This window comes from Schistosoma mansoni, chromosome 4 (genome assembly GCF_000237925.1).
Source record: "Schistosoma mansoni strain Puerto Rico chromosome 4, complete genome".
Taxonomy (NCBI): Eukaryota; Metazoa; Platyhelminthes; class Trematoda; order Strigeidida; family Schistosomatidae; genus Schistosoma; species Schistosoma mansoni.
In genome coordinates this window covers 29,799,665-29,824,637 of record NC_031498.1, presented here as the reverse complement: position 1 = coordinate 29,824,637, position 24,973 = coordinate 29,799,665, and the positions used below count along the sequence as shown (strand labels likewise).

Genomic DNA, 24,973 nt, shown 5'->3' with positions numbered 1-24,973 from the left:
GTGTAATGTACGACATACTGTGCTGACCTTTAAGTAACTGGATATTTTCCTATATTTAATCGTAAAAGCACCGCTCACCTTTCTATCCAAAACAGAATTTGTCACTGAGGAACCAGTGTACATTGACGATCACATTAAACTGGGCTGTTTAAAACAATGACCTACCAGATATATTTCATTAGTTTGACTTACATTGTTTCCAGCACACTTTAAAAGAAAACAAGAAACGCAAAGTAAGTTTGTTTACGATTAAGTTTCAACGTCATGCCCTGATGAGCTACCAATCAAGTTGATATACTGAGGCGAAGATTTGTAGCTTCACAGGATGACATAATGAAAATCGTTAAATCTGGTTGAGTCATGAAGGTTTCTGAAAAACATCTTTGGCGGAAATGTCTAATAGAAATGAACTAAATGGCAAGGTCAGTAGAACTATTTGCTAGTAAATGACGGACGTCAAGACAGTCCTACTGTACGGAGCTGAAACGTGGAGAACTACTACATCCATCGTCAAGAAGGTACAAGTATTTATAAACAGTTAGTTGTCTACGCAAAACTCCGCCTGTAGCTCCTCTGGGGGTTGCTGCCGGTCCCAAGCCCGGGTAAAGGAGGAGGGTTGGGCATGGGGTTAGCGACCCCATCCCGTAGAAAACCAACTCGCTAAAAAAACGCTAACCAGAAAAAATCATTCAAACCATTCAAACTGCCCTGGGAGTAGAAGGAATAGTTATGACGTCTCATGATGAAAGCCGAGTTCCTTCGGAAGTCATGAGGCCGATGCACCTTCTTACAACCAGAGCAACAATTTGTATAGGTACATGGAATGTCCGGACAATGTGGGAGACCGGAAGAGTCTTCCAAATTGCTGCAGAAATGAGAAAATACAACCTGGAGGTGCTTGGAATCAGTGAAACGCATTGGACGCAGGTTGGACAACAACGACTGTCTTCAGGAGAACTTCTGTTATACTCCGGTCATGAAGAAGAAAATGCCCCACATACACAAGGAGTTGCATTGATGCTGTCCAGAAAAGCACAAAATGCACTTATAGGATGGGAATCTCATGGAGCAAGGATCATCAAAGCCTCCTTCAAAACAAAGAGAGAGGGCATTACAATGAACGTCATCCAATGCTATGCGCCGACCAACGACTACGATGAAGACGCTAAAGACCAACTCTACGATAGGCTGCAGTCGATCGTCGAGAAGTGCCCAACCAAGGACCTGACCATTCTGATGGGAGATCTCAATGCCAAGGTTGGAAAGGACAACACTGGATACGAAGACGTCATGGGACAACATGTATTGGGAGAAAGGAACGAAAATGGTGAGAGATTTGCAAACCTATGTGTCTTCAATAAACTGGTCATAGGTGGCACCATATCCCCACACAAAAACATACACAAAGCCACTTGGATTTCACCGGATCACACTACACAAAATCAAATCGACCATATCTGCATCAACAAAAAGTTCAGGAGGACGATGGAGGATGTGAGAACCAGAAGAGGAGCTGATATAGCATCCGATCATCATTTGCTGGTCACCAAGATGAAACTAAAACTCAAGAAGCACTGGACAACGGTGCGGACAACATCACAAAAGTTTAATACGGCCTTTCTTCGAGATGCTGACAAACTCAACAAATTCAACATAGCTCTCGGCAACAGGTTCGAGGCCTTTCATGACCTACTCAATGGAGAGGGAACCACCATAGAGAGCAGCTGGAAAGGTATCAAGGAGGCAATCGTTTCAACATGTCAGGAGGTTCTGGGCCAAAAGAAGCACCATCACAAGGAATGGATCACTGTTGGTACACTGGATAAAATTGAAGCAAGGAGGAACAAGAAGGTAGCAATCAATATCAGCCGAACAAGAGCGGAAAAAGCCAAGGCACAAGCCGAATACACAGAGGCAAACAAGCAAGTGAAGAGGAGCATCAGGACCGACAAACGTAAATATGTGGAAGATTTAGCGATGACAGCGGAAAAGGCTGCAGGAAAGGGAAACATGAGACAACTGTATGATACAACAAAGAAACTTGCTGGAAATTACCGTCAACCAGAAAGACCAGTGAAAAGCAAGGAAGGCAAAGTAATCACCGACATTGAAGAACAACGAAACAGGTGGGTAGAACACTTCAAAGAACTCTTAAATCGACCAGCTCCACTGAACCCACCCAACATCGAAGCAGCACCCACAGACCTCCCAATCGATATTGGCCCACCAACAATTGAAGAGATCAGCATGGCCATTAGACAAATCAAGAGCGGCAAAGCAGCGGGACCAGACAACATCCCGGCAGAGGCACTGAAAGCAAATGTAGCAGCAACTGCCAAGATACTCCACATCCTCTTCAGTAAGATTTGGGATGAAGAACAAGTACCAACAGACTGGAAAAAAGGACTTCTGATCAAGTTACCAAAGAAAGGCGATCTCAGCAAGTGCGATAACCACAGAGACATCACTCTTCTCTCAATACCAGGAAAAGTCTTCAACAGAGTATTGTTAAACAGGATGAAGGATTCCGTGGACGCCCAACTTCGAGATCAACAAGCTGGATTTCGTAAGGATAGATCGTGCACAGATCAAATCGCAACTCTACGTATCATTGTGGAACAATCAATCGAATGGAATTCATCACTCTACATCAACTTCATCGACTACGAGAAAGCATTTGATAGCGTGGACAGGACGACACTATGGAGGCTTCTTCGACATTACGGCGTACGTGAAAAGATAGTCAATATCATACGGAACTCCTATGATGGACTAAACTGCCAAATCGTCCACGGAGGACAACTCACTGACTCGTTTGAAGTAAAGACCGGTGTTAGACAAGGTTTCTTACTCTCACCCTTTCTCTTTCTCCTGGTGATCGACTGGATTATGAAGACGTCAACATCTGGAGGAAATCACGGGATACAGTGGACAGGCAGGATGCAGCTTGACGATTTAGACTTCGCGGATGATCTGGCTCTCCTATCACACACGCAACAACAAATGCAGTAGAAAACGACCAGTGTGGCAGCAGCCTCAGCAGCAGTAAGTCTCAATATAAACAAAGAGAAAAGCAAGATTCTCCGATACAATACAATATACACTAATCAAATTACACTTGACGGAGAAGCTTTGGAAGATGTGGAAACCTTTACATATCTGGGCAGCATCATTGATGAACACGGTGGATCAGATGCAGATGTGAGGGCGAGGATCGGCAAAGCAAGAGCAGCATACTTACAACTGAAAAACATCTGGAGCTCAAAACAATTGTCAACCAACACCAAGGTTAGAATTTTCAATACAAATGTGAAGACAATTCTACTGTATGGGGCGGAGACGTGGAAAACGACGAAAGCCAGAATCCAGAAGATACAAGTGTTTATTAACAGTTGTCTACACAAGATACTTGGGATCCGATGGCCAGACACTATCAGCAACAATCTACTGTGGGAGACAACAAACCAGATTCCAGTGGAGGAATAAATCAGGAAGAAGCCTTGGAAGTGAATAGGGCACACTTTGAGGAAATCACCTAATTGTGTCACAGGACAAGCCCTCACATGGAATGCTGAAGGTCAAAGGAGAAGAGGAAGACCAAAGAACACATTACGCCGAGAAGTGAAGACAGACATGAGAAGAATGAACAAGAACTGGATAGAACTAGAAAGGAAGGCGGAGGACAGAGTGTGTTGGAGAATGCTGGTAGGCGGACTATGCTCCATTGGGAGTAACAGGCGAAAGTAAGTTGTCTACGCAAAATACTCAACATTCACTGGCCGGATACTATCAGCAACAGCGTTTTATGAGAGAGGACAAACCAGCTTCCAGATGAAGAGGAAATTAGGAAAAGACGTTGGAAGTGGATAGGACATACATTAAGGAAATCACCAATGTGCATCACGACTCAATCCCTAGCTTGGAATCCGGAAGGGAAGCGGAAAAGTGGAAGGCTAAAGAACACATTACTTTGGGAAATAGAAGCAGATATGAAAAGCATGAATGTTAACTGAAAATTACTGGAAAGGATTACCCGGGACAGAGTTGTATGGAGAATGCTCGTGCGTGGCCTGTACTCCTCGACGAGGGGTAACAGTCGTAAGTAAGTGAGTAAGTAAGTAAGTAAGTGAGTGAGTGAGTGAGTGAGTAAGTAAGTAAGTAAGTAAGTGAGTAAGTGAGTGAGTAAATAAGTAAGTAAGTAAGACAAAAAATTATCAACTGTCAACAGTATTATCTGTTTAAGTCTCGACCTGACTGACCGTCACTAGATCATGATTTCCCACACAAAAAATGTTAATCATAAAAAGGAAAAACAAAATACAATTTTCTATTTGAACGCTCTACTCTCTGTGAATAACACTCCTTTTATCTTTTTTGTTTAGTTACCATGACAATGTATATGATCTCTAATAATATAAGCCTTTGTATTATGTTCTTCAATATCCGATTATTACTGTGTGTATGTAAAACTTTCACATGGGAAAAGAAGAGAGATGATAAAAGGATCAGTACCAGCTCCGCCTACGTTCTAAGCTCTTTGATCTGAGTCTATTATATATATGTAACATAGGTGGCTGGTATTTTTATATGATCTATAGATACATGAGTTGTTTTTCTTAAATAGTTGTACATGATAACCCGAATTATTATTGTTTTTTAGTGTTGTTTTTTTTCACCCTTTCGATCGTTATGGTTGTTGTGGTGTGGTGGTACAGTTCTGCAGTATTGGTAGTAATAGTAGTAGTAGTAGTTATGATGTAAGTCAAAGATGATAGAGGTGGTGGATAAAAGATTCGATCATTTTGTGTTGTTGTTGTTTTTTTTTGCTTTAAGAAATAAGTAGTATGTATCTGTGTGTTTTCTTGTTTTTCTCTCGCTCTCTCTCCCCCTCTCCCTGATTATCCATGTTTATTTTTAAGAATAGTAACAATCCTAGTTAAGGAGGATAATATTTTGAACGTCGATATAAACACATAATTAATAATTCAATCATTTGGAAAATATACATGATAAATTTTAATCCGATAATTAATCTTTATATGTATAATACTGGTTGAAACTATAAAACTCATTATTGTAAGAAAGATAGAATTATTATGGTAAGCAAAGATGGATAGTATGGTGGTTGGAGGTGGTCAACAGGGCCGCGACCGACCTCCTGTAGGACTGAGATGTAATCACAATTGATTGATCACTGGGTGGTGATCAATGTCATGCGTGTCAAGCCCTCCTTAGTGCTGATCGAATGTCGAGCCGCCTAGACTTGTAGCCACATTGTAACTTGATCAATAGCATTCGATCAGCACTAAGGAGGACTTGACACGCATGACATTGATCAATCAATTGTGAAAGATGGATAAAAGCTAGTAGTGGAATCCAGGACACGCGTTTCGTCCTATTTGGGACTCGTCAGCTGAATGTACCTGCATCTCAGAGATGATGTTCACTCTGGGACTCGAACCTAGTACCTTTCGCTTCAAACGCCATCGCGTTATCCACTCGGCCACCAAGTTCTGATAGCCACTTGCTTGTGCAATGTGGTGAAGTTCAAATTCACTTAGTATTGTTTGTTTGAATCTTCTCATTGATGTTTAGGACTGCAACTGATCAGTCTCTAATTGTCGTATGTGCATACTGTGCGTATTGCCTCGATATAGCCTTAATTCACAAGCATGGTAAGCAAAGATGGAATTATGTATGATTATGAAATTATGTAATGATCAGTTTGATTTATAGATGGTGTACATCACCGAATAACAGCAATTGTAGATTCAGTGAAAACCAGAGTTTACTGGATAGTAGTTTTTTCCTAGTATGAAGCTTTTCAAGTATCATGTTGATATGGTTAACTGGGTAGTATGAATAGTCTTCATACCTAGAGTGTGACTTAAAGTCAATTCAGTCAGTCACAACGTAGAACTTCGTAAGTACGTACACACATCAGTTCGAGTTACCATACCACAACATTAACACAGAGATGTAATTGTCGATTCAAATCCCACAGTGGTAGAAGTAGTAAGAGTACAAGCATTGTATGAAAGATTAGGTTTTGAAGATGTTATTGAAGGAGTATAACCCAATGAAGTAAATTTGAAAAGAGAAAAAAGATAGAGACATGAAGAATTCAGAAGATTAGAATTTGGTAGGACACAAAGAGTGGATACACCTTCGCTATTGCAAACGATTTTGCAAATCTGTATCTGGTAATTGATTCTGTAAGTAAATATGAAGCTAGTGCCTAACCTGAAAGTCATACGTTCTATCTCCAGTAAGATGATGGATGCGCACGTCTGAGAAGTCCAGTACTCTGGAATGAAATAGCAGTCAAGTGTTTCCCTATTTACATGGGCTATCTGAATAAGGTCGGTCCATAACATTAACTATAAAATCCAACAAAGTCACATTTGAAAGAAATACTGAACTATAATCAATACTAACCTAGTCAGTCTTAAACATCGGAATACTGAAATATCGGTGAACTAATAAGTATTACTAAATTGGACTGATTTTAACTAATAATAAACAATGGTTGAGATCATGAATCAGTTGAAGCTAGACCACCATGGAATACCTGGAAGCAGTTGACGGCCGTTTCGTCCTAATGTGGGACCCCTCAACAGTGCGCACCCACCATCTCGCCTAGCGAGATTCGAACCCAGAACCTACAAGTCTCGCGCCAGAGCACTTAATCGATAGACCACTGAGCCGGCCGGCATCCGATGGTGTTTATGTCTAACTCCAACCAATCCACGATGTTGAGAAACCGTTCAGCAATTGTCTTCAATGAGTTCCTATCTCACAGAAACAAGAATAACAAGGTTTATAGGACAAAATGAATCCCCAAGTTTGTGCTGATGATATCTTTCAGAAGGACGATGAAACCTCCACGACCAATCCATCCAGCTCAGAGAACAAAACTCCATCAAAATTTCATGGCTTCTCATCAGTTATATACAACCTAAAATCATGAATAATAATTAATTACATAACAAATGTTTGATATACTTTAGTTTGTGAAGTTTAATTAACTATTCAAAACGTAATCAAACTCATAAAAGGTTTTGTAAGCAAAGATGGGTAGTGGCTAGCAGTGGAATCCAGGAGGCGCGTTTCGTCCTATTTGGAACTTGTCAGCTGGATGTACCTGCATCTCAGAGTTGATGTTCACTCTGGGACTCGAACCCAGTACCTTTCGCTTCAAACGCCATCACATTATCCACTCAGCCACTGAGTTCCAATAGTATATGTTATCCCATTTACTTTGTGAGTAAAATTAGATAGTTTGTCATAGGAATGGTAATTAACAATAATGGGAGAGTACAGACCAACTTCTAGATGATGGGGATATTAAGAAAAGACATTGGAAGTGGATAGAACATACATTAGGGAAGTCATCAAACTGCATCACGTGGCAAGCGCTTACCTGTAATCCTAAAGGGAAACCAAAAAGAGGAAAATCAAAGAACCCACTACGTTGATAATTGGAAGTAGACATGATAAAGATGAATAGCAACTGGCAATGATTGCTCAGGACAGAGTTGGATGGAGAATGTTTGTAGGTCGCCTATGCTCTTCCATGAGGGGTCACAGGCGTGAGTAAGGATATCCATAATCCTATTTTTTTAAAACAAACGGAGATATATTATCACCATGTTTCTTACTATTAAGAATATCAATCAGTCACATAATTAAGATTTATTTCTCTAATTTTATCTATCACATGCCCAGTCGTTGACGGGTAACTTCATCATATCTGATACGGTAGTGTGGTGTGTACTAGTGATATCGACAGATATAAATAGTGTGTATCATCAATTATAAGTGAAATGCTGGGCGGCAGAAGGTTAAGAAGATCGAAGAAAAGAGAACGAGAACAGAGAGTAATTGGCGTAGAGATGAAGGAATAATAAAGTCTAACACGATTGATTGACATTTTGCAAATTAAGCAATTACTGAATGATTTTCAGATTTTACTAAGAGATTCTCTAATTTTGTATTCAAACACATTTGATTGTTCCCACTTGTGTTCTCGCTCACTACAGTAGAACACTAGTTATGGTTTCTCACTAAAGGTTACAGAATTAAATCTAGAAATTACTTACTATTGAACATATATTAAGTATAGAAATGTAATAGTCTCTACAAACATCTTATTACTAATGAAAAAGTAATTATGTTATAATTCAGATTCAGATTTGTGTAGTAAGGACAGAAGGCCTACGGCCTATGTTATTCGATTTCTAGTATGCTTCTGTGAGTGTCTTGTCTTCTCTTGAATGAGTCAATTGGAGGTGTGGACACCACTGCTTTGGGCATCAGGTTCCATGTATTGATGACTCGATGTGAAAGCCTGTATGCCACGGATATTTCATTCGTTTTTGACTTATCTACTCGCCTGCTATGTCCTCTGAGATGTCCAGATCTATCGCTTATTTTCAAAAGTTTTCTCGGTGTTTCATAAATAGTAAGTTGACTATAAACGATTTTCATAAATTTCCTATTTTAAAAGTACATTAAATCCAACTCTCATCTACAACTGTGTAGAATAAGATTTATTATTTATTTGAACACATAAATATTGGTACAAGGAAACACCAGATACATATGCGCCACACAAATCTCATTTGATTTGTGTGAGGGCTGTGATACTGTCCGAATGCCCAAACTGAAGCAGGTGGTTTCCTTAGGGGGCCACACCCAGAGCCTTTGACCTGAAGATCTGATCCACAAGGCAGTGGAGCATCGTGACAAGATCCAGTCCCATGGTAGCCGGTGACCAACGATTGATTCATAGGCCATTTGTTTTCTCAGGATACTGGAGCTCATGTGCATCATTGGTTTGTAATCAGGGTTTTCCAACTCCCCTATGTGGACTTTTGCCCCCAAATGCCCTGGTACGGCCGAGAGTGGGGAGAGTCTGCTCTCCCTCTTGAAATGCTCTCATATGGTCACGCGAATATATAGCCTTTGCCAGGGAAGTCCTACTCACTGCCTTCTCGCGGCGGGGGTGTTGTTCACAAAAGTGAGAGGACGAAAAGCGAATGTCCGGCGCTTTAACCGGGTTGGTGGATGTGGAGGATCCACCTAGGGGAGTTGGAAAACCCTGATTCCAAACCAATGGTGCACATGGGCTCCAGTATCCTGAAGGAACAAATGGCGTATGAATCAATTGTTGGTCACCGGCTACCATGGGACTGCATCTCCTCACGATGCTCCACTGCCTTATGGACTAGACCTTTAGGTCAAAGGTTCCGGGTGTGGCCCCCTAAGAAAACCACCTGCTTCAGTCTGGGCACCTGGGCAGTATCACAGCCCTCACACAAATCAAATGAGATTTGTGAGGCGCATATTTATCTGGTGCTTCCTTGTACCAATATTTATGTGTTTAAATAAATAAATAATAATATGTGGACTTTCCGTGTCCTCCAACCCGGTTAAAACGCCGGATATTCGCTTTTCGTCCTTTCGATTTTGTAAACAACAACCATGGCGCGAGAAGGCAGTGAGTAGGACTTCCCTGGTAAAGGCTATATACGCGTGGCCATGTGAGAGCATTTGTAGAGGGATCGCGGACTTTCCCCACTCTCGGCCGTACTAGGGCATTTGGGGGCAGTAGAATAAAAAATTCTCTTGTAATATCAATCATAATTAGCTATGAGATAATAGTATTTTAAAACGAAAACGAAAAAAAGACCCAACACATTTCGTGGATTTGTTGAAGTTAAACATTAACACCGTTGGTTACAGACTCTGTGGTCTAGAGATTAAGCACTTATGCGAGAAACCGAAAATCTTGGTTTCGAATCCCGCTATCAGAATCGTGAGTGCTCATTGCTGAAGATTCTCATACTAGGATGAAACGGCTATCGACTATTTCCAGGTTTTCCATGATGATCTACCTTTAATCGACTCATGAATTCAACTATTAAATGACATTTGACTTCATTATCTTTGATTTGTTTTTTCTTTATTGTTTGTCTTTCATAGAAATAAAAGAATATTCTTTGATTTTTACAGAAACTTGGATCAACTGTAGGTGTGTGTGTGTGTATGTGCGCATGTACGTATGTATGTATGCATGTGTGTGTATGCACATTCATTTACATTTCCACTGTATTTATTCATTGAATGAAAAAACTGTTTAGATAGATATTAGATATCTGATTAACTCTTTGACTAACTTCTTTGATTCTCTTCCAAATCATTATCAGCTTAGAGTATTTAAAAAAGAGAGAACCTTGAAGAAGATAGAGAACCAGAAACAAAAACAATATTCACCAACATCAATACTCTCATTATAAATTTATTCATGCGAATCTCTAATCTAAATAATAATCATTTCAATATTGATCAATATATATAACAGGATTAAGAAGAGATCATCATTATGAAATGAGGTGTTTTGTTTATTTAATCAATATGATGTATGATAAACAAAAGAGAACAATAATAACAATGACACCAGCACCACCGCCACCACCACCACCAACAATAACAACAAATAAGTAAACAACTCGAGACATATGTTCATTCAGTTATATTCTACTTATCATGAAGTACTCCTCCACTGATCGAATAGATTAGGATAATAAATAAATATTTATTTATTTATTTTCAATTACATATTGTCTATCATGAATGATTTCTCATTTGTAGATTCGTTAAAACAGGGTACTAATGTAATATGATGATCTCCTGTTGTGTTTAACGTTTGCATAAGTTATGTATTATCATACCTTTCCTATTATTATGATTACTGTTTAATTACTACATAGTAAAAACAAAATTCGAGATCCGATCACCCACCCACACACACATGTGTGTGTGTCTAGGGGGTGGATGGGTGGGTTGGGAACTTCTGTTTATTTATAAAATGATTAGCATATAGTAGATCTCATTGATTGTTTACTTGTTAACATCATATGTAAATAAGTCAATAAATAAAAAAAGAACTGACAATCAGTAGGAAGAAGAAAAAAAGGGGGAACCTGTCATTTATGCTTGAAAGAAGAAAAACTAATAATAATAACCCATCATATTGTTTTTCTAAAAATTTGGTAGATATTACAGTAAGTGACGTTACTGAGAATCTGATAAGGAGACTTTGTTTTTTTTCTTCTTCTTCTTTACACTTTGATGAACCTGGTTATTTGTATAGACTTTTGTCATTCATGATGATATCATTAAGGTAGAATATATACATATATTTCAATGGTTATGATTTTCTAGAAGTGACAATGTAAATCTGCAGTACAAGGTATCTATGTTATCAGAAGGGGTTTTGTGGAGATTTGGTATTTTCATAGTTGAAAGCATCAGTCAATTGAAGCTAGATCACCAGGGTAAATCTGGAAGTACTGGACGACCATTTAGTCCTATTGTGGGACTCCTCAGCAGTGCACATCTACGACTCATGCTTTCAACTATTTATTTATGTTTTAATCAATTACATGATTAGTGAAAATAGTTTTCAGTATGTAGGCAAAATACAAATAGACTTTCGATTTACTCCTTATGAAGGATCAGATTTAAAATATGTCGAGTAGAATTGTTCACACCATAGTGTTCTAAATGATCGGTCGTAACAAAATCATAACAATGGGAAATATAGTCTGACTATTTACAATTGACTGATCATTGGGTGGTGAACAATGTCATGTGTGTAAGATCCTTCTTAATGCAGGTCGAATCCTATCGACTAAGTTGCAAAATGGTCGATAGTCTATGTAACTCGACATTCTGTACACTATGTTGAGATGAGATGGTGGTTTCCTCTCGAATACCTCCAACCACCATCTTATAGTCTGACTACCTTTCATTGTACAAAAATTAATTATATCTGCCATGTTGAAGTTAGTATTCACAATTGAAGAACATCCGGAACTCAAAACAACTGACTTTCAACCAACACCGAAGTCAGAATTTTCAATACAAATGTCAAGACAGTTCTACTGTGTGGGGCGAAAACCTGGAGAGCTACGAAACCCATCATCCAGCAGATACAGGTGTTTATTAACAATTGTCTACGCAAAATATTTCAGATCCGTTGGCCAGACACTATCAGCAACATTCTACTGTGGAAGAGAACAAACTAGATTCCAGTGGAGGAAGAAATCAGGAAGAAGCACTGGAAGTGGATAGGACACACATTGAAGAAATCACCCAACTGTGTCACAAGAAAAGCCCTCACATGGAATCCTGAAGGTCAAACGAAAAGAGGAAAACCAAAAAAAGGATGAATAACAACTGAAAAGGATTACCCAGGACAGGGTTGGATGGAGAATGCTGGCATGCGGCTATGCTCCTCCACGAGCGGTAACAGGCGTAAGTAAGTAAGTAAGTAAGTAAGTAAGTAATCTCACCTGATATTCTTATTACTGATTAATAAAAACATAAAATATCATACCCATTTCACTGATTTAAAATTTCGCCAAAAATCTTAAATATACAACAAAAGCTAAAATACTACAGATGTTTATTTTGCCAGATTCCATGTGTAATTTTTGTTTTTGTTTTTCTTTTTAATCTTATCTCTCTTTCAACCATTTTAGTAGTCAAGTGAATTTCAATAATTTATTAATAAACTCATGGAAAAATAGCAATAGAACTATCATGTGTGTGTGTATGGAAGAGAGAGGGAGGGAGGGAGACAAAATGAATGATCATCATCACCATCATTCAACTCATCTATGTTACCTACTAAAACTGTTTCATAATAATAATCAGATGTCTCTGTTGACTATATATTTCTAAGTTGTATAGATCATAATTATATGTGTTTACCTATTTCTCTTTACTGATTTTTTATATTATTCACAAATTCATTTCATATTCGATAGTTGCCTTTGATCCATTTTGTAAAGTAAATACTAAGGATCATTGAACTGGAAGATTCAATTTTGTTCAATTTTTTTATAGTCACCATAATAAAAGATGATAATTGAAATGCTCAATTTCGAAGTAGGTATATGTTGTATACATCTGTATGTATGTATGTATGTATGTATGTATCTATGTATAGGTATATGCTCTGAACAACTAGTTCCTTACTATCATTGATTGAATAAGGTAACCAAAAGGATTATATAAGATCGATATTTCTTTGGAATAAATAATATATACAAATTATGTCATCATCAGGATGAAAGTGATCCACAGTATTTTCAGGTTTCATTAAATGTATTGTAACCATCAGCAATTTCTGTTGTTTTTCCGTTTATTTAATGAGTGAGTACACTCTCATCGACTGAATTTTTGAGAATTGATTTCCTACCAGGAGGCCCACTTATCGACTTAGAATATGCAGATGACATAGTCCTGTTTGATGAAGAAGCCGACAAAATGCAGTCTTCTGTTAGAACTGAGTAATAATACCAGGATGTTTGGGATGCGTTTCTCCCCATCCAAATGTAAATTGTTACTACAGGACTGGTCTGCGTCAACACCCGAACTAAGGATAGGGAGTGAAGTAGTCGAACGCGTCGACAACTTCACTTATCTTGGAAGTCTGATCAGCCTTAATGGGTTGGTGTCTGACGACGAAATCTGAGCACGGATTCAAAAAGCTCGTTTGGCATTTGCCAACTTACGTCACCTATGGCGAAGACGAGATTTCCGTCTATCAATTAAGGGACGAGTATACTGTGCAGCAGTTCAATCTGTTCTACTTTACGGCTGTGAAACATGGCCATCAAGAGTAGAAGATACTCGTAAGTTTCTAGTATTTGACCACACATGCCTTAGAAATATTGCTCGCATTTGCTGGGATCATCGGGTAAGTAATAGTGATGTTAGACACAGGGTATTAGGGAACGATGGTAAATCAGTTGATGAGGTGATGAATCTTCATCGACTGAGATGGTTGGGCCACGTGTTGTGTATGCCTGAACACCGATTACCACTACGCGCTATGCTGACTAGTGTAGGAGATGGTTGGAAGAGAGTTAGGGGCGGCCAAACCAAAACGTGGCATCAGTGCTTGAAGTCACTAACTTCTAGTCTGAGCCATGTTGGTAGATGCAGACTACTTGGTTGGGGTCCGCGTGGCTATCGTAACCAATGGTTGGAGTCTTTGTGTGACATGGCTCAGAATCGATCACAATGGCGTAGGTGTATACACTCTTTATCTTCCCTTAAACCTTGAGATTAAAATTGCTTCATATTTTTCTGCCTTCCTATACTATATCGTTATATACAAACTTTCTTTTATATATTACCACCACTAAATTCACTACTTCTATGAATTCGGTGTTCATCTTGTTGTGCTAACGAGGTATGGCAACTTGGACCGATGCATATATGTGCCTGGTCCTACGTTGTGGCTGACTGACTGAGTACTGTGATAACAATGTAAATTTGTTACAAATATGTTCATTTCAAACACTAGCTCTTACCATTTTAATAGTTGAGATCATGAATCAATTGAAGCTAGACCACTATGGAAAACCCGGAAGTACTGGATGACCGTTTCGTCCTATTGTGAGACTCCTCAACAGTGAACATCCACGATCCTGCCTTACGAGATTCGAACCCAGGACCTATCAGTTTAGCGCGCGAACGCTCACCATTTTACCAAAATACTGAAATTGATTTAGGTACAATTAAGTTATTTAACACAGAAGTTGATAGTTTCAATTGAATATATTTGAAAGACATATTCTTAACGCATTTCTATAATTCATGAAGTTAGGAACATTTATTCATAGTGATCCATTTTTATGATGAATAACGTTTATTCAGCATTCGGCAACAATCTCATCAACGAAGTAATAACGAAATATATTACTTTTCATTCTTATGGGTGGCCTATGCTCCTTCACGAAGGGTAACAGACGTAAGTAAGTTCAGTTTTTTCGGTAATATAAACAGAACTCATCGATTAGTTATCATTTTGACCAAGTTAATAGATAAGGACGTCATTTACCACGAATATAGAGCTTGTCCTGTACACCATGATGTTCACAGGACAAGCTGTGAACCCCACGTGGAGAAATTCAAACACTTCACTTCTACCCTAAGTTTTTGCCGATGATGTCGTTCAGAAGGACGATGAAAGCTCCATGACTAAACCATCCAGCTCAGAGAACAAAACTCCATCAAAAACACCTATCTGAGCTACAAATCTTCTCCACCAGCTTGAGATATCAATTTATTTAGACTAGTAGTCCTATTACAACATGATTGGTAGAAATTAAATCAACACAAAAAGGATTAGATATAAATGACATAAGTCATTACCTAATGATCAATCATTGTCATATGTCTAATATATATATGATATGATTAAATTTTGACAGATTAGTGACTATATTAAATGTCATATTATATGAAAAAATAAGATCAATCTGACTCAAATCAGTCTTCCTTTTTCGTAGATTATATCCTGAGTATAGTTTGTTACCTTGTAACTTTGAGATTGTTTAGTTAAATTCTGAAATTTCAAAAAAAAGAAACAAAAAATTGACTGGAATCTCATTGAAGTCACAAACCGATCTAAGTAAAAACGACCACAGAAAACTTGACAGCAATGAATGGACATTTCGTCCTAATAGGAGACTTTTCATCAGTGTGCACTCAACCCAATTGTTGTCCAATGATTGTCAAACGATTCTCTTAAATAATACAATACATACATGGTATTCGACAATAGTCATATACTGGAAAGTTATTTTATGATTAGTTTACCATTAACTGACCTAATTTGAAAATTCGGATCATTAAATTACAATTATCTGTGACTAGAACGTTCTGACTGCTCAATTTGAAGTGGAAATATGTGTTGATGTAAGTGAATATATGTACATTAAAATGCATAAACCGTTTAGTGTCTGTAGGCTGTTAGATGATGAAGAAGATTTGTAGCTCAAGTGGATGATTTGGATAGAGTTTTGTTCTCTGAGCTGGATGGTTTGATTGTGTAGCTAACATCGTTGTTCTACACGACAGTTCATTTCTACCTGAAGTTTATGCCGATGATTTCGTTCAGAATAACGATGAAAGCTTCATGATCAAACCATCTAGCTTAGAGAATAAAATCTCATCAAAGTCTGTAAGCTTTCTCAGTGCAAATCTATCATATATCAGCCTGTGATATTACTAACTAGTTTGGAGCAAGATCATTAGATGAAGTTAGTGCAACAAATATACATTTGTATCAAGAGTTTTGTGGATATTATGGTAATTTTAATAGTTCAGATCATGAATCAATTGAAGCTAGATCACCATGGAAAATCTGGAAGCATTATGGGACTTCTTAACAGTGCACATCCACGATCCCGCCTCACGAGATTCGAACCCAGGACCTATCAGCTTCGTGCGAGAGCGCCTAACGTCTAGAACCACTGAGTCGGCATCACGAAATTGAGCCACACATCCACCATTGTCTTTAGTGAGTTACTATCTCACAACCGACCTAGTTCAACTCTATTGGTCACTGCTTCTCAGTAGAACTCCAGGAAATACCTCTTGAAGTCAGTCACTAGTGAGTATATGATTATTATCAGAAGGGGGGTTTGTGGAGATTTTAGTAATTTTATATAGTTGGATCATGAATCAATTGAAGGTAGACCACCATGGAAAACCTGAAAGCACTGGATGGCCGTTTTGTCATATTGTGTGACTCATCAGCAGTGCTCATCCGCGATCCCGCCTTAACGTTTTTTTAAAACTCATAAATAAAACATCTAGTCCTGTCTTATGTTTAAGCTCTAAGTAGATAATGAGAAAAAATAACTGACAAACTCTATTCAATATTACTTCATTGAAGGATACTAGAATGAATCATTTAAGTTTCCTGTAAAGGGTTGTACGTTTTTGGACATAAAGACTAGTGCTCATATTAATAACAGCCATAACATGAAATGAACTAAGCATGATAATTTATCAAGTATTTATTATAAAAAAAACATGGGTCAGACTATTCTATTTAATCAGTAGTAGTAGTATTGCATGTTTTTATTGAATTATTTACGCATGAAATAACTTTTTAGTGATTTTCCTTATATATATTAAATATTACTGAATTTTTCTTGGGGGGATGGGGGTGGGAGAGGTATGTTGTATCTACAGTAATTGTCATAAATAGAGTTTATATTAGATAAATATAATTATAAAACGATTGTATTCTTTAACAAATGACCAAGGAATGGATAAAACTATATTAAATATAAGTGTTGAATATATATTGAAGATGAGAAGTAAACTAGCAATAGCTAGTTAAGTATATAGGTAAGTAGATCAATTGGGAAGATAAGTAAGTTCTTTATTCAATCTTTATGTAGCTCTTTTTTCTTTCCAATATCTATTTTCATCAATAAGTCAATACATAATAGATTCATTATTATAGTCAATATTCAACTTCTTATTCCTTTTTAATCTATACCCCCCTTTAAATATTTTATTCTTTACTATCATAATTATGATTGGTTAATACACACAATATTCGTTTATCCAGTTTTGTCTTTTTTTTCTATTTTCAACGCATTAATTAACCAATCGGAATTTAGATTAACATTTTTTTTGTTTTTTGTTTGTTTCTTACATACGTACAGGAATATTTACATTGGATAATAATTATGATTATCCAGGGGAAAAACAAACAAACAAACATACATTCATATATATATATATACACACACGCATAGTTTCAGACACGTTAGTTAGTTCAATTTGCTTGAAAGAGTAAAAAAGAAAACTGAGTAAAGAAGTTCACAACACAAAAATATACATGTGTGTGTGTGGGTGTGAATGTGAATGTATCGATATGTGTAATGTGTGTATATGTGTCGTACATGTATGTAGGTAGGTAGGTAGGTCCGATAGTGTTGATAAAATAAATGGGAATAGTTGTAAATCTTTTATTGGTTAATGAATGATTATGGTACCTTGTTTATTTTTTGTTGTTGTAATTCTACTTATTATATGACCAATTTTATTTTTTATTTCCCAAAAAAAACTCATTGAGTATCTTGTGTATAGGTTGTTGCTCCTTTCAATGGATAACGTGGAAATGATGGAAATGATGATGATGAAGAAAGGGGAATCATTCTGTCTACTTTAATATTGACAATTTAGATCTTGAATTTGAGTGAATAAAGAATTTTCTGAAAGTTCTTCTATATTCTTCGTCTTATTATCATTATTATTATCTCACAGGATACATCTTAATAAAAGTCAGATCTTCAAAAGATCATCATTATTGAATATTTGGAACTATTCAATCATTTATTGCGTTTTCTTTTAGTGAACAATTGAAGAGACTTATACATTTTACGAAACTCTATTTTGATACACACACATATACATATATATGTATATACCGACTTACTTATATGGATGCATATAAGTTTATTCAATGTTCTAATTTGTATAATTTGTAAATTCAATTTTCAATCATTGAGGATCATATTATTAAAAACAATTAATAGTTTATCTAAAATGAAAATGAAATCAGGTATGTCACCTATTCAGTTAGTATTCATTCATTTTACGACATTCAGTATAGTGGTTTTTTAAAATAAGTATTTACATAACTTGAAGATACCATAATCAGTTATAGTAGAGTATGATACCATTCAAATACTTAAACAAAATGTTAGCGATCAGTTATGGTTCGACTGAGAGTGGAGAGAGTTCACTCACCCTCTCTAAATGTTCTCACATAATCACGTGTATACAGTCACTGATAGGGAAGTCTTAGTTACACCGTCCTTGAGGAAGAGGGATGTTGTCTACGAAATTGAGAGGATGGAAAGTGAATGCTTGACACTTCATCCTGAGGTGAAAAAGATGTATGAACCCGTTGTTGGTCACCGGTTACCATAGGACTACATCTTGTGACGTCGTTCCACTGTCTTATGGATTAGACCTTCAGATCAAAGGCTCTGGGTGTGATCCTCTAAGAAAACTACCTGATTCGGTTTGTTCACCCAAGCAGTATCACAATCCCCAAACAAATTGAATGGTTTATGTGGTGCATATTCATTTGGTGCCTTCTTTTACTAATAAACAGTAATAATAATATTCCCCCTATTAGCATATTATTTAAATAAATAACTTGGATAACTTTATGGACAAGTCTATTGTTCGATTAAAATGTCTCAAAACACATTACTTTTCTTAATCGTATCCCCTATTTATGACATTAATACAGTATTATTTATGACAACTTAATCCAGACTAGGAATACGTAATGAAATCTTTCAGTCTAAATAGGTGTATCTTGCAGCACTTTTTTCTCTGATTGCCTTTATCATGGTTACTTGGTATGTATGTGAGATTTGAATCAGTACTAAAAGAATAAATAGACGATTCCAAAAATTCTATCTAGTTGAGATCATGAGACAATTGAACCTAGACAACCTTGGAGAACCTGGAAGCACTGGATGGCTGTTTCGTCCTATTGTAGTGGTCTAGCTTCAATTGACTCATGATCTCAACTATATAAAATAAGATCTCCACAAAACCCCCTTCTGATTCTAGAAATCTTTAGCGTTTAATATAAATAATCATTCTTACCCTATCCTTTGAAACACATCTTATTTAATTATAATATTAAAAGTTTCAACATTAAAATAATGATACCATGAATACTTGACTAATTATCTTGACTGACCACTAATAAGTAATCAACATTATTTATGTCTTATTATAAGAGCTTCGTGATCAGTCAATGCCAACTAGATAAAATGATGGAAAGTATTCGTTTTTACAAAGTTCCATAGAGATATTACTGACAAGTACCAACCAGTATAAAGTTCATATCTTAGGCCGAACACTAGTATTCTCCATCTAACACTGTCCTGGGCAATCCTTTCCAGTTCTTTCCAGTTAATATTCATCCTTTTCATAATCCTTTCCAGTTAATATGTAATGTATTCTTTGGCCTTCCTCTTTTTCGCTTCCCTTCAGGATTCCAAGTTAGGGATTGCCTTATAATGCAGTTTGGGGATTTCCTTAATGTATGTCCTATCGACTTCCAACATCTTTTCATAATTTCCTCTTCATTTGGAAGCTGATTTGTCCTCTCCCATAAAACACTGTTGCTCATAGTATCCGGATAGTGAATGTTGAGTATTTTGCATAGACAACTGTTTATAAATTCTAGTACCTTCTTGACGATGAATGTAGTAGTTCTCCACGTTTCACCTTCGTACAATAGAACTGACTGTGTTGACGTTCGTATTGAAGACTCTCGCTTTGAATTTAGTTGACAATTGTTTTGAGTTCCATATGTTCTTCAACTGTAGGAATGTTGTCCTTACTTTAACAATCCTTGCCTTTACGTCTGTATATAAAGCTTATATACATGACTTCATATCGATTAGTTCTAATTACTTATTATAAAGACATGATTGATCATGTTGAAGTTTTTCTTTGCCAAAAAGTGTAGTCTAACGTTATTTCAGTCTACCATCAATTGATCAACTAACAATTCTACAGTTAAAAAGTAGTTTTGTATATAGTTTATATATTTCATGCTGACTTGGTATTTTCAGAATCTGAACTCCACAGATGGGTCTTGATAATGAGTCCCAATTAATATAAAATCTAAGTTCAAAATGATCTACTGATTGACTCTAATCAACTAATATATAAATATAGTCCACACGATGTCAAGTCATTAATGATCATACTGTGTCACTTGGTTGACTGAACTCGATCACTCAGTGGTCAACTAGTTATCAACAGTCAGATCCTACAAGATCTTACTATTGTTAGCATTAAGAAACCTCATAACAGCATAGAAAAGCGTCTATTGACTTACTTTGAAAGATATGTTATCGAAATAAACAACAGAGAAAGGTAAGTAAGAAAAATAAACTGAAAATACATATGAGATTATCTCCAGGGAAAGTATGTACAGAACTGGCAATTTTTTTAAAACTGACTTCCTATTTCCCTTATAATTACTTGTATATCAGTTAAGTAGCAAACAAATCTCAACCAAGAGGGAGTAATTATATCAAAGGAAATTAAACATTATGAAAGGGAATTATCAGGAAAGTTATTGTAAATTAACAGTTATTGATTAGATCTTTGTAGTCATCCAATACTTTTTTCGGTTATTATAGTTTCCTGTAATGTAAATTATCTCGAATTATCCGAAGGGGAGGTTGTGGAGATTTTTAGTGATTTTATAGTTGAAATCATTAGTCCACTGAAGTTAAACCACCATGGAAAACCTGAAAGCACTGAACGGCCATTTTGTTCTATTGTGGGACTCCTCAACAGTACGCATCTACGATCCTACCTCGCGAGATTCGAACCCAGGACCTATCTCGAATTAATACATTAGAAATATTCATTTCAATTAAGTAGGGAATATAAATGTAATTGCTCTGTCGAATTAAATAATTATTATTAACAAGAAGTATGACATAATCAGTTTGTTACGTTGCTTTGTAGAGAATAGGTTAATTTATAGTTGATATTCATCATCACAAATCGATTATAATTTAGGTACCATTGAAAATCAGCCAGTACTACTGATTTATTTCATCTTCGTTCCAATCTACTAGAAAATGTATCCCGATGACCATACTGTGGATAAAACTCAAAACTATTGGTTTATGCTTCCAAATTTAATAGTTAAATCCATGAGTCGATTAAAGTTAGACCACCATTGAAAACCTGGAAGCACTGGACGATCGTTTCATTCTAGTATGTAACTAGTTAGCAGTAGGCATCTACGACCCCACTCGAGGGATTTGAACCCAGGATATCCGGTCTCGTGCACAAACGCTTAACCTCAAGACCACTGAGTGAGGACCCAACAGCAATAATGTCTAATTTCAACCAATCCAAATTTAATAATCAATAATACTTTTTTTAAACGTAGGGGTTTTATATTCAATTAAGTAACTAATTCCCCTTTAGGTATACTTCTCCTTAAAACAATAAATATTAATTATTTATTAAAATATCCCAGTTGAAAAAATGATCATACAATTGATGATTGAATTGACAAAAACTATTTAACCCCCCCCCTCCGTATTATTGAAATGATATATCATACAATCAGTTAAGTACTATCTAAATTTGAAATAACTAAGTACAATTGTAGTGAACAAAACACGGGCTGGGAACAATCGAATGTATTTAAGCACAAATTACAGACAATGTCACTAAATTCTGATAACCATACAGCAAAGAGTGAGTTTGCAAAATAACAATCAATTGTCTCAATCTTCACTGTTCCTTCTGTAAATATCTATCCATCTTCTCTAATTTCATTGCTCATGCATTTTCATACCGATTGCGCTTTATTTCAGTTCTTTCCTTATCGATCTTCTGCCAAAATACCTTCTATGTCTGACCATCGCCATATATTACTTAGATGGATATAAGTAGACCACACTACACAATGATTCAAGTGAAATAACATAACAGTTTGTGTTGTTATTACTAGATTCCCCCCTCTTAATAGTTTATTGTATTTTTTTCTTTTTACCGGGATCAAATTAGATATCAGTTAATGTACATGTAACTAGGTTCATGAATTTGGCACCCCTACTCAAATAATTCAGTTACTTATTTTCTTGTTAAATTTATGTACTCAAGAGATATTTTCTTAAAAAAACGAAAAGTCCCCACGAACTATTGTGATATCAAACATTGGATAACCCCGAATTGGAAATAATTTAGCTGTTTTTTCCCTTTTTGTGAAATTCATGTCACTTGTGTATGATTGAATAGAAAATGTACTTAGGATAAGAGACTGATCCATTGTAGACCTAAACAACAATGGGAAGATTCAACCAAATAGTACCAAATGAATTTAAACTTTACCCCATTGGACAAGCAAGTGACTATCAGGACGCAGTAGCTATGTGGATAACGCGGTGGCGTTTGAAGTGAACGGTAATGGGTTCGAGTACCAGAGTGAACATCAACTCTGAGATACATATACATCCAGCTGACGAGTCCCAAATAGGACGAGGCGTGCGTCCTGAATTCCACTACTGGTCACTATCCATCTTTGCTTATAATGTAGTTAAAGTGTAAATTATTATGGTATTATATAGGTAATGTTTACAATTATTTACTCTAACAAATATTTTAACAATAAATGCAGTTATTACTTATATCATTATTATAATGTAGCATAAATTACAACGATCTAACTGACATTATTAAAAGGCTACAATTAAGTATTCTGAACAAATTGGCAGCCTGCTTGAACATCTAGGCTACCTGTTTCTGCCATCTAGATATTTCAACAGCTTATCTAATTTTCAGAAAGGGTTTTGTGGATATTATAGTAATTTCAATAGTGGAGATCGTGAGTCGTGAGGCGGGATCGTAGATGCGCACTGCCATTGAGGAGTCACGCAATAGGACAAATCGGCCGTCCAGTGCTTCGAGGTTTTCCATGGTGGTCTAACTTCAATTGACTGATGATCTAAATATAAATACATCATTCTAATCATTATTCACATAACCTATTCAAGTGAGTTTCTTAAAGGTGCATAACCTTTCACTATACAAGTTACAAGAAAAAGCCCAATTGGAGATATCGTGATTACTGGCAATGTATAGTGAAAAGAATATACGTAATTTCGATGTCGATCCCTGAACTGCTAAAATCTAACTGGTGATCACTCAGTATTTATCGTGAGGATCGACGAAGAAGTAGGAAACGGAAACTTGTTAAAATACATTGTTCTGAGAATTCTATATTGTACCATGTGTATAATATTGAATAAAGCTTTAAAAAATATATATCAGAAAATTAGTTGATATCAACCTGACAAAGATCATCATAAACAGTGGAATTACTTCAAGAGATTTGATTTGTTAATTAGATTTTTTTTAAAAATTTGAAATGATTCCAAAACTGATTAACTCTGATAACATAGCATCAGAGCATAAAGTCACTAACTTCTAGTCTCAGCCATGTTGATAGGTGCAGACTACTTGGTTGGGGTCTGCGTGATCATCGTAACCAATGGTTGGAGACTCTAGGTGACATGGCTCAGAATTGATCACAATGGCGTAGGTGTATACACTCTTTGACTTCCCTTAAACCTTGAGATTGAAATTGCTCATATCTGTGTTTCTTCCTATATTATATCCTTATATACAACCTATCTTTTATATACTATCACCATTAAATGAACTATTTCTATGAATTCGGTGTTCATCTTGTTGTGCTAACGAGGTATGGCAACTTGGATCGATGCATATGTGTGCCTGGTCCTACGTTGTAGCTGACTGACTGACTAAACTCTGATGACCCTTTTTAAAAACTTTCAAAGCATCTATAAGTGTTTATGGTCAAAATGTCCAATCTACACTAAGTTGAATACTTGAAGATATTGGACAATTAATTTCTCATCTATATTGAAACTCTTTGAGGATGTTTGATCATATAGGTTATTTGTTAAATAAACATTATATAGTTGAAATCATGAGTCAATTAAAGCTAGACCATCATGGAAAACCTGGAAGAATTGGACAACCGTTTCGTCCCATTGTGAGACTCCTCAGCAGTGCGTGTCCATAAAATTCCCTTCAAATCAACATTAGTAGACCAAGTATTTGTTAGACCAGTTGAACAAGATTCTTCATCGGAATTATTTTTTTGTTAATCTTTTCGAATAAATAGTACCTACTCGCATCCCTGTTTTCCGACTGCATAAATAATTAAGTGAATTTTTGTAGTTCATATTTAGTAAAGCTTTCCAATTCCTTATTGTTCACATTTAGGACAGCAATTGACCGATTTATGTCTCTTTTTGTACTTCGTAAGCGAATTTCCACGATATATTCTTTAGTAATTAGTTTCATTATATTTAGTATGTGGCTACTAGTGAAATCTAGTTCCAGTGTAAATATTAACACCAGGATAGATACAACGGCTAACGAGTCCCTAAGAGGACGAAACGTGTGTCCTGGAACCCGCTGCTAATAACAAATCAAATATAATAGTTAATATTAATTTATAGTTGAAATCATGAGTCAATTGAAGATA

At 36.4% G+C, this 24,973-nt stretch overlaps 1 non-coding gene across 1 annotated transcript; it reads right to left on the bottom strand.

The window, feature by feature from the left end:
* Positions 1-5,599: 5,599 nt before the first annotated feature.
* On the bottom strand, positions 5,600-5,666 carry Smp_tRNA_02218_Pseudo_TTG.1.1. Its single transcript has one exon. It is a non-coding gene (tRNA).
* Positions 5,667-24,973: the final 19,307 nt, after the last annotated feature.